The following is an 11,341-nucleotide window of genomic DNA, read 5'->3' on the forward strand; positions in this document are numbered from 1 at the left end:
TCCATGGCCCTACATGGAAAAGTATTTTAAGCTCTCTTTTTCGAAAGGCAAAAACTTATATTTTCAATGCCAGATGTGCCTTCCGGCCAAAAAGATAATTTCTTGTAACGAGAAATCGCAAAGTGGCTTGAAAAGTGTGTTGTTTCGAGTGGTTTATACCGTGTGAATGTTTGGCACCTAGCAAACAAAATGAGTTTGCGCTAACGCTGACGCCGCCAACTTTTTTTACAAGTTGCGTTGACGCATGCGGCGTATAGTTTTTCGAACGTTTGCGTATGCGCTGACGGCGTCAATATTTTTTGTATGCGCGTACATCACTGATAATATGTCAACAAATTATAGCAAACCAAAACAATTTATTGTTTTTTGCTTTTGCATATAGTGTCGATCTCTGGTTTAAATTCAGTGGTCGACAGACGTAAGCACTAATAAGCAGGCATCCAGGGTTTCATCAGCCATTCTGTTCCGTGTGTCGTTTTAATCGCTTCATAACGGAGAAAGTGCCTTCATAAGGGAGAAAGTGCTAGCAACACAAAAGCAAAATATCAACGCACGTTTGTGTCGTCACAAACCGACATTGTTCCCTCATAGGTAGCCTACCTATATTGACCCGATAATGCGCGACTTATTTGGGGTTGTGGCGAATGTAATGTATTTATAAAACGTAGGTGTATTTTTAAACCTTGATCTTGAAGCTGATGATAATTCCGGCATGCACAAAGTGTTCGCGGGCCGCACAAAAGCTTCACGCGGGCCGCATGCGGCCCGCGTGCCAGGGTTTGGACCACCCTGGGCTAGGCTATACACTTGGCACGCTGGGCAGAAGATCCTGACCATTTGCTTTACACAAAATTCAGCGTCTCACCTTAGGATTCAATTAAAGTCAATAAAACACCCTTTTTTACCAGCAGCTGCTCTTGAATTATTACAACCATTCAGTAATCATAGGCTACCACCATTGCAGCACACGACAAGGAAGACACTTGTAAGCCTACACAGCATGGTGTGCCACTGATAGGCTACCCCACTCTATGGTTTTATACTTCACCCGGTAGCGCGCCCCCCCCCCTCTAGTATGGACCTGCCCCGGACGACTTGGGTCAAGCTCAATAGCATTCGAACAAGAGTTGGCCGTTTCCATTCCAATATGTAGGCTTACAGGTGGGGTCTGGTTTCCTCATTGGCCTGTGAGTGCGGCGCGGAGGAACAAACTGCTGACCATGTCATTGTTGAATGTCCCATTTACAGGCGCCAAATGGAATGCATGGCATAGCAGAACTGAACGAAGCTACACTCACCTGGCTTTCCATCACCTGCTGCCCTGAAATCTGAACAATCCTATCCACTAGCGTACGCAGGGGGGGCATTGGGCCATGGCTCCCCCTCCCCTCCCCCTTAAAAATGTTTTAGTAGTTAACGACGTAGATTAAGGCATTTAATATGTTTTGCATTGCTTTGTCAAAGCAATTAACAATGTTGTTTTATAGACTAAGCCAATACGAAATACATGGCCCAATCCACATGGTACCCGGTCATTTGGTCGACAGGACGTTTGGTCGACAGACATTTGGTCGACAGGACGTTTGGTCGACAGGACGTTAGGTCGACAGAACGATTTATTTTAGGGTTAGGGTTAGTTAACTAACCATAACCCTAATCTAACCCTGACTCTAACCCTAACCCTAACCCAAAAATGAATCGTTCTGTCGACCTAACGTCCTGTCGACCAAACGTCCTGTCGACCAAACGTCCTGTCGACCAAATGTCTGTCGACCAAACGACCGTGCACCATCCACATACCCCACCCCAGGTATGCCAATGTAGCATAGTGTTCTGTAAGCCTATTTTAGTGAGAAAGAAATGGATAAAGTCTAAACTAAAACCATACTGGGATATCATGAAGACGCAGTGGCGTAGCCAAGGGGAGGGGGTTGGGGGTTGCAACCCCCCCCCGCCTTTGGCACGCGTGTGACGTCACGATATTGAGAATGATGCTTTCAGTCTAAAAAAAATTGCTTAATTTTAAACAAAATTGCATTAAAAGAGCAAGTTTTGCCAATACCAAACACCTCAGCCAGGAATTAGCAACAAGAAAACATAGAGACCTGCGCAATGATAGAAAGAACCGACATCGAAGGATCAAAAAGCTTGATTTCCGAAAAATGCCGAAGAAAACATGATCTTATCCTTTTGCTATGCCACCAGACACCACCATTTTACAGGAATATTCGTAACTACATTTTTGTTGAAAATGCTCTCAGAATGCACCAAATTCAAAGTAATTTTTCAAAATTTTCTGGAGGAGGCCCCCCACACCCCCCGCCGTTGGGTCGTCAAAACCCCCCCTTTCAAAATTCCTGGCTACGCTACTGTGAAGACGTCTGGGATATCAATGGCCACTGGCGTAGCCAAAGCGGGGGGTTGGAGGTTACAACCCCCCTTTAGCACGCGTGAGACGTCACGATATTGAGAATGATGCTTTCAGTCTCTTTATGCTTGGGAATGATGCTTTCAGTCTAAAAAAATTTGCCTAATTTTTAACAAAACTGCATTAAAAGAGCGAGTTTTGCCAATACCAAACATTCAAACATCTCAGCCAGGAATTAACAACAACAAAACACAGAGACTTAGCGCTTTATTTCCGAAAAATGCCGAAGAAAACATGATCTTATCCTTCTGCTATGCCACCTGACAGCACCATTTTACAGGAATATTCATGCCCACATTTTTGTTGAAAATTTTCTCAGAATGCACCAAATTCAAATTTATTTTTCAAAATTTTTTGGGGGAGGTCCCCCAGACCCCCGCCGGTCTTGAGAAAAATCCTGCGTACGCCACTGATCCTATCTCACACGAAAGAAGAAAACGCAGGAAGCGGCGAAAGGCCGCAGCCTATCAGTCATCGAGTCAGGTGCATTCCATATCCTTATCCTTGATGTGACAAATATGTCAACCATCGGAAAAATTACGCTTAAATTACAGATAGCAGGATGTGTAACAAAAATTGAAAAAAACAAAAAATAATTTTTTGCTGCAAAGCTACTCGTCAAATAAATCTTGTGGTTTCATGCAAATGTTGCAAAACATAAAATTTCTGAATTTGGAAGTCGGCAGCCGTGGCCGAGTGGTTAGCGCGTTGGGCTCGCAGTCGAGAGCCTGCATGTTCGACTCCAGCCACCCGCACTTGCTGTTGTTTCTCTGGGCAAGAAACTTAACGATAATTGCCTCTACCTAGTGATCGATTTCGAGTAATGGGTAGTACCAAATTTAAGTCATAAGTAAAGTAGACAACCGGAAAACAGACATTGCCGTCGGCTGCAGCGTGGGTCAGGTGTATGTCGGAAGGCGTACAACGATGCATAGCGCTCAAGTCCGCTTTCCCGCAATGCAGGATAAGGATAAACAAACAAACTTCGGAAATGTAGAACATTTTTTTTACCACCAAAAACACAAAGTAATACTTCCTATAGCCTAACAAGGTTCCAGAAAAAGGTGGAAGTGAATTTTTGTTTTCTTTTTTGTTCTTTTTTTTTGGTGTTGTGGCCGTTCTGGCCACGGACATCCTATAGGGCTAGGCTACCCGAAGGTCACTTCTTCAACTACGTAGGCTAGCCTACTATTCAGACACGTCTCACACCTTTCAAGGTTTTGTCATCTCTTCAAGTTCATTAACGCTACATCGGTTATTGTAGGTAGGGGGGAATTGTGTTTTTCCTTTCGGACAAGTCAACCTCAATGACACAAACTAAAATGACGATGAAATGAAAAAACGCGAACGCTTTGCGAAAAGGTAAACAGCCAACTGCCCAAGCACGCTGGTATCGGTGGGATATAAATAGCCTAACCAAAGAATAAAAACTAAGTTTTCCAAGTATCTATTCACTACATTTGAATGGATTATTTCAACCTGGAAATTTGCTGTTGTTTGTCAAGTGGCGCTAGCGGGTAAGATGACGTCACAGTTATGGTAAGTTTTGCCGCTTGTCTAGGGAAAGCCCCACAACATCGAGTGTGTCAACACCTGCGCGGCGCGCGTATAATCAACGATCTCGTGCTGCTGAAGTGACTGTAGTAGCATTTTAGAACATTGGAGTAAGACAGCATAATTTCAGTTGCAGGTGTTCTTTTGATTCTTTTCGAGAATGTAAAAACTTAAAAGGTAAACCTACCAGCAAGTAATAATGTAATAATAAATAGGTTAGTTAACCTGTTAAGTGCGTAATTAAATTTTCGAAACTCTCCTTACTGTGCGTATTTAATTTGATCACTCGCAGTACTTTTCGTCGCATTATTATTGCTTGCTAGCATATTGGGGAACCCCCACGACGCAGCACAATACGCTTTTGTTTAATTTCCTTTTGTGTCTATTGCTTTACTTTTTCATCAACTATTGCGGAGAAGTCTCCAGCAGGACTATTGTTTTCTGGTGTAGTTGCATTACTCTCAAGTGAAGTTTAGTTTGAAAATATTCAAACTGTATCATTTTCTGACGCTTGTTCTAATATTAGCAGCAACACAAAACCCTATTGTTTTGTTCACTATATGTTACAAAACATGTTTTCAAACACAACAAAAATTTGTGAAACTGCTTGCAACATTACATAAAAATGACTTCACACTAACTGAACGCGCATGATGTGGTTCGAATTTTATACACTGGAAGGAAGCCATTTAAAAAAAAAAAAACACGTGTAGGATGAAATCTTTTTATTCTTTCAATTATGGTTATATTGTAGGTGAGTGCAGAAGCTACCACATATTGTAATAAGATAATAATAAAATATTGTAATAGAGTGATTTAGGGATTAATGATTTCCGTCAGGCTGCAATCGTTATTGTAATGTAAACAATGCATCTATGTTTCTTCACACGTCATAATTGCGCCTTCCAGACAAAGCGAATAGAGGAAAGCGAAATTAAAAGTGCCATGAATAGCTGCGATCACGAAAACGACAATTGTCGTCTTACGCACAGCAAGAGCGACTGTCTCGGACGACAATTGTCGTCATACGCACTTAACAGGTTAAACAATAACCGTACTGCCCAAGATAAAGTCGTAAAACAACTTTATGACAATCCAGTCTTGACTAGTGTACGGAAAACTGCAGTCGTTTTGTTTGCAGGCGGCGTCGATTAGTTCTTAGAGCGCGGTAGCCCTCATCTTGAAAGCAGGGTAGGCTCATCGAGTAAGCTAAGCAGTACAGCAGCTAACCAACAAAACCATGGCATAAATATATTTTGAATAAAATGGACGACAATTTCTGAACTTAGGAATCAATCGATACTTTAAGTTGGGTGCCTTGAGCCACTTTATGAAAAACTTCCCAAATTTTCATGTTTACCAGCAGTGACGGCTCGTTCTAACGGGCTGCAGCCTACCCTAGTGAAATTGGTAAATGCCGTTATATAACATAGCAACGTAGCCTATATAATATACTACAACAGTTGCCGTTCATGTCATACCAACATACGTATGTTATATTTATATATCATAACATAAGTGCTCAATCTAGTTAACAATGGTACTACTCTTTGGTAAGATAGCCTAGTAAGTTTTTAAACTGTTTCAGTGAAACATTTGCAACCTATCTGTTAAAAATAGCCACGAGCCGTCACTGCTGCCAATGTGCCAAAGGAAACTTTTCGAAACGACGTTTCTTTTCAAATTGATTTTCTTTCTGGTAATTTCGTATTCATGCAAAAAAACGGTTTTGGTTTTTGTTCTACAGAATTTCGTTTTATATCGAACAACGGATAGCAGATCAGTGACCAGAAAACATTTTTAATATTTGAAATTAAGAGTATGTTTAAAAGTATAGCTTCTGAATGCAGTCAAACATTTATGAAACGGCATTCAACATGTAATACAACGTTGCAATTAAAAAATTTGCGTTATTAAAAACATCTTATTTTAGGTGAGGCATGGCCACCTAAAGATACGGCCTGATTTGTCACATTTTGCAGAAATTTCCAGGTTTTTCTAACTTTGGGCGAACGTTTAAATGAATTTTTCTAAAAATTAGATTTTTACGCTTTCTTTATTCTTTTCCCCAGATGACACAATAGGTTTTAACATCCTCACATGTTAAAAAACAAAGAAAATTTGATTTTTTAGATTTTAGTCATACTGTTAATTTTCAATAACAGTCTGATTTTGCGTTTTTCAACTTACTTTTTCTCATTTGCTACTGCTTCCCCAAGGCAACAAAAAAGTTTTTTGTCATTAGGAAACCGCAAAAAGTAAAAACATCTCAAAAAATGTCAGTCAAGCAGTAACAGTAGCTGTAATCAAAATCTGCAAAATGTGACAAATCAGGCCGCATCTCCAGGTGGCCATGGGTGAGGCAAGATAACCTTTTGAAAGTGCAAAACATTTCTGGTCTCTCAAATGATCCCTGATCTAAAAGAACTCTCATGGACCCCCGTCAAACTATTGACTGTAGTTGAAACTTGAAATCCACTGTTTAGTGTATTTTTTTTCTGTTTGCATTCTACAGACAGACATATGGCCTATACGGCAGAGTAGAAGATTGATTGCTGGTTGTACTGTAATATGAAGTTTGCCTCCATGCGATTTCTGAAGATGCAACGCATTGCCGACAACAAAAAGTGTTTGAGCACCTTCGACCGAACCTACGACCACGCTGTGAAGGACTTGAACCTACTGCAGTCGCAAAGGATTGTGACGCCAGAAGAAAAGAACAAGGGTGTTGGATTGGTCATAATGAAGCAGTTTCTGGATAGAGTTCAAATTACAGACGAAGATATTGATGAAATGAAAATAGTCCATGTCAGTGGCACCAAAGGAAAGGGTTCAACTTGTGCTTTTGTTGAAAGCATTTTGAGGCATAGCGGGGTGAAAACAGGGTTTATGAGCTCACCCCATCTAGTGGAAGTTAGAGAGCGCTTCAAAATTAATGGAACCCCGATTTCAAAACAACGTTTCGCCAAATATTTCTACGAGGTTTCTGACCTTCTTGATCAAACAAAAGATTTATATCAAGTGAAAAAACCTTCATACTTCAGTATTCTATATCTCATGGGATTTTACATTTTCAAACATGAGCCGGTAGAAGCTGCGATCGTAGAGGTTGGCTTCGGGGGTGCCTATGATTACACAAACATTGCGCGTCGTCCTGTTGTTTGTGGCGTCACATCTCTAGGCCTAGAACACGTCAGAATGTTAGGGAACACTCTGGAATCGATAGCCTGGCACAAGTCTGGAATATTCAAACCCAACGTGGCCGCGTTCACGGTGAAACAACCACAAGAGGCCATAGAAGTTCTCGAGAAAAGGGCAAATGAACTGGGGACTAAACTAAGCGTAGCACCAGATTTTAACGAATACTTCAGAGAAAATGAAGATATTGTTTTAGGAATATCCGGAGAGCATCAGAAATTGAACGCTTCCCTTGCTATCCAGCTGGCCCACCACTGGTTATATGGTTCAACGAGAAACATCCAGCTCAATCAATCCTTCATTGATGGTTTGAAGAATTGTTGTTGGTACGGACGCAGCCAGATCATCAAGTTTGATTCGATGACTTTATACCTTGATGGTGCTCACACCAAAGAAAGTTTAGCTTTCGCCGCGCGATGGTTTATAGAAGAATCGCGAAAAGAACAACAGCGTTTAAATAAAAGTTGTGAGCGAACTCTCGTTTTTAATTTGACCAAAGACAGAAACACGGAGGAATGCCTCTCACAACTCTTAGCCTGCAACTTCAATGCAGCAGCTTTTGCTCCTAATATCATTTCCTCCCATCATCTTGATGCTCACGATAGTGATAATGTAAGAAAATCTTCATCTGATCTTCTCGATAGAGCGAAAGAGAATTATGAGATCTGGCTGAAACTCCGCTCTGCCAATTCAAACACATTGCCCTTCGCTTTTTCAACGATCGCGGACGTCATTTGCTGGTTGTCTGCTGACAGAGAACCAGAACTGTTTAAAAGATCGCGAGCGTTGACGCGAACTGCACCAGATGTGACCACACTGTGTGGGTCAAACCACCTACAGGTTTTAGTAACGGGGAGTCTTATGTTGGTCGGGGGGTGTTTAACAATCGTGAGTCCAAACGTCAAAGATTAAATATAATATTGATAGCTGAGCACGAATATATTTTCATCAATAATTTCAATATTATTTCAATATACGAATAATATTTCAGCACCTGAATATTTATAGTGGTAACGTTTTGGCTGCTTTGTTTTTGTCATTTTTTCTGCATTCCTCCAAATAAAACTTAACAAACGTACCATGTGCATATTATTCTGTTGTCTTGTACGTTCATTGCTTGCATAGCGAACATACTCAATATTCCCTTCTAATTAGTTCATGTGGTCAATTAGCTCGTTTGCAAATCTTATACAATTACCAAGCCTAAGGATTTCTCAAAGTCATAAATCTCGAGTGAACTTTTGCAAATTACTCCGAAATAAATAAATTTTGGTGAACACAATTTACATATTTCTTTCTAAAAACAATGCATTTGCCCTTCAATAACTACGATAGAAAATAATGACCGCGTTGATTAATATTTTAATATGTGATCAATATCATGCCTAGTTTAAGTTAAATTGGTGAAATTAATGAAGGTACCGTAGCAGTATGAAACGCAATGCTGCTTGGCATGATGAAAAACAATTTACCTTTCCTTGTGGAACTCGGGTTACCTAGCCTGCCAAGGTTCAAAAAGTTTTGTTGTACGTAAACATGTAAAAGTTAAACTGTCATCTGATTTAACTTACATTCCTTGGTTTCAACGTCTGCACACGTTGAATCAATGTAAAAATCACTAATTTGCTGTATGCTATGGGTAGGCCTGTCCGCTCTAAAATGTGAGGTTTTATCAAGACTTCCTGTAGAATTTTAAATCTCCTGAGAAATGGAGTTCATGAAAACTTTTTTGTTAAAACTGCTATGCCCGATGCTTATATGATCCTGTTAAAAATATCTTTTAGTTATTGTTTAAGTTGCCAACAAAATACGATATAAAGATCAGCTAAAAGTCTCCACTAAACCAAGCTAACACTGATCTGGAATCGTAGGAGCAACTTGCCCGTGATATGTCAGGTGCTGCGACTAGGGCCTCCAAGAGCCCTGCCGGGCCCCGGTGCAGATGTTGCTGCCGGGCCCCCCAGCGCGACATTTCGGGTGATATCTTACCAATCACAAGCAAAATTTGCGGTGCGCGTTCTTACAAAGGATAAATCAGGTTAAAGTATTAACACTCCATTATTTCACAAACAATGCACTATTGTAAATATAACTTTAAATTCACAGATACACACTAGTTATACACAAAGATAAAATTCTAAAACACTACATTGTGTAAATATAGCCTCAATCGCGTTGTCAGATAGGCTATGGAATTTTGCCCTAATTTGAAGAAAAGTTTATAGCTGTTGAAAACAAAAACTTGTATTTTGGAAATTTTTTTTAGTCCTGGGCAAAGATCAAAACCCTGACCTTTCCTAACTCTAACCCTTCCTAACTCTGGCAACACCTGATTGTAACCATGGCAAGAAGTGGGTAAAATCAGCCATTTCGAAGATAAAAATTGCTATACTATCCGACATGGCTGACATAGCATTGCATATGTGTGCTTACAGCTTTACATTACCCAGTAAACATTGATTGTTGGGGCAACATTGGCTAGAAGTTGGCCGCAACATTGGCAAGATGCAGACGCCAACGCTGGCAAGACGTCTTTTGCACCATTTTGCTTCATCTTGCCAATGTTGGCTTCTGCATCTTCCTAACGTTGGCAAAGTGTTTTATGCACCATTTTGCTTCATCTGGCCAATGTTGGTGTCTGCATTTGGCCAATGTTGCCTTCTGCATCTTGCCTACGTTGGCGTTTGCATCTAGCTAACGTTGGCGTCTGCATCTTTCCAACGTTGGCAAAGTGTTTTATGCACCATTTTGCTTCATCTGGCTCACGTTGGCGTCTGCATCTTACCAACGTTGGCAATATGTTTTATGCAACATGATGCTTCATCTGACTTATTGTGGTGCCCGCGCTTTGACCAAGGTTGGCCATATAAAGCAAGCTGGTGCATAAAACATCTCAACAACTGGTCACAGCGGTAAACCATAATCTCTTCGTGGGAAAATTGTAACGTAAGATTCCCAAATCCGTTCATCTGCATGCAATGACCCAAAAATAAACACACTTTCGAAACGTCTTTTCAAAAGTGTATTCCTGTAAAATTAGCCCGCGGCTATCGAAATCGAAATGCAACGCCTTGCACCTCTAAAAACTGTCACTACGATACAGATTACTTGGATAAAAGACGGAGAATTTGTCCAGCTAGCAAGCACCAAATAAACCAGTTAAATGTGCGACCGACTTCCAACAAACAACTTCGAGAATGAATCAGAAAAATTTGTGATAACTCAAAGGCACGAGAGCAGTTCGTGACGCAATATTTCATGTCCAAACAGGTCTCAAACTGAAACAGGTTTAAACCGGTCTGACACGAGTCTTACGGACGATGGTGCAATTTTGGCTCATGTTTTAGGAATTTCCATGACGTAATATTCAGTAGACCCGAACGGTTTCTACATGACGTTTGACCAGGCGAACAACCGTCTGTAACAACAACATTGGCATCTACATTTGCCAAACGTCTCTGTACCTAAACCTTGCTGATCACCAAAAGTTTATTGTTGAACCTAGCTAATTCTTGGGCGAAAGAACAGCAGTAACAAGGATTTATAAGCAACACTACTCCCTTTGTGACAAAGCAAAGTAACAGCCGAGCTTCGTATATTTTCACATTTATTAGAAAAAAGCCGCATCAAATCGTATTGACAGATGGAGATTGATTGATTGAACTTCATATAAGAAATACCAACTTCAAAATATAAAAAACATTTTATGCAAAATTGACCTTAACACGCAAATTTAAACATTTTATTTGCTCCTGAACGCAAAAAAATGAAAATTTTGTTGTTCTGAAAAAGGGCATAGCCTACCTATGAGGGGGCCCATTCAAAATACAAAACTAATATTCATATAAAAACAATATTTTATGCAAAATCGACCTGAGCACGCAAATTTAAACATTTTGTTGGGCCCCCCTAAACTCAAAAAATTGGAAATTCTGTAATTTAAAAAAAGGGCATATAGCCTAGGCTATCCATAAGGGGGCCCCATTCGACATACGGAACTAATATAAAAACAATATTTTATGCAAAATTGTTGAAATCAATCTTTTTATTGCGTGAATTTAGACATTTTGTCGGGCCCCCTTGAACTCACCGGGCCCCGATGCAATCCACCGGTTGTTCCCCCCTCTTGTGGACCCTGGCTGCGACCGTGCTATATTTAAA

General features: G+C 40.4%; 1 pseudogene; it reads left to right on the forward strand.

Moving 5' to 3' along the window:
- Positions 1 to 6,553: 6,553 nt before the first annotated feature.
- Positions 6,554 to 8,253, forward strand: LOC145785548 (folylpolyglutamate synthase, mitochondrial pseudogene; annotated as a pseudogene).
- Positions 8,254 to 11,341: the final 3,088 nt, after the last annotated feature.

This window comes from Aplidium turbinatum, chromosome 2 (assembly GCF_918807975.1).
Source record: "Aplidium turbinatum chromosome 2, kaAplTurb1.1, whole genome shotgun sequence".
Taxonomy (NCBI): Eukaryota; Metazoa; Chordata; class Ascidiacea; order Aplousobranchia; family Polyclinidae; genus Aplidium; species Aplidium turbinatum.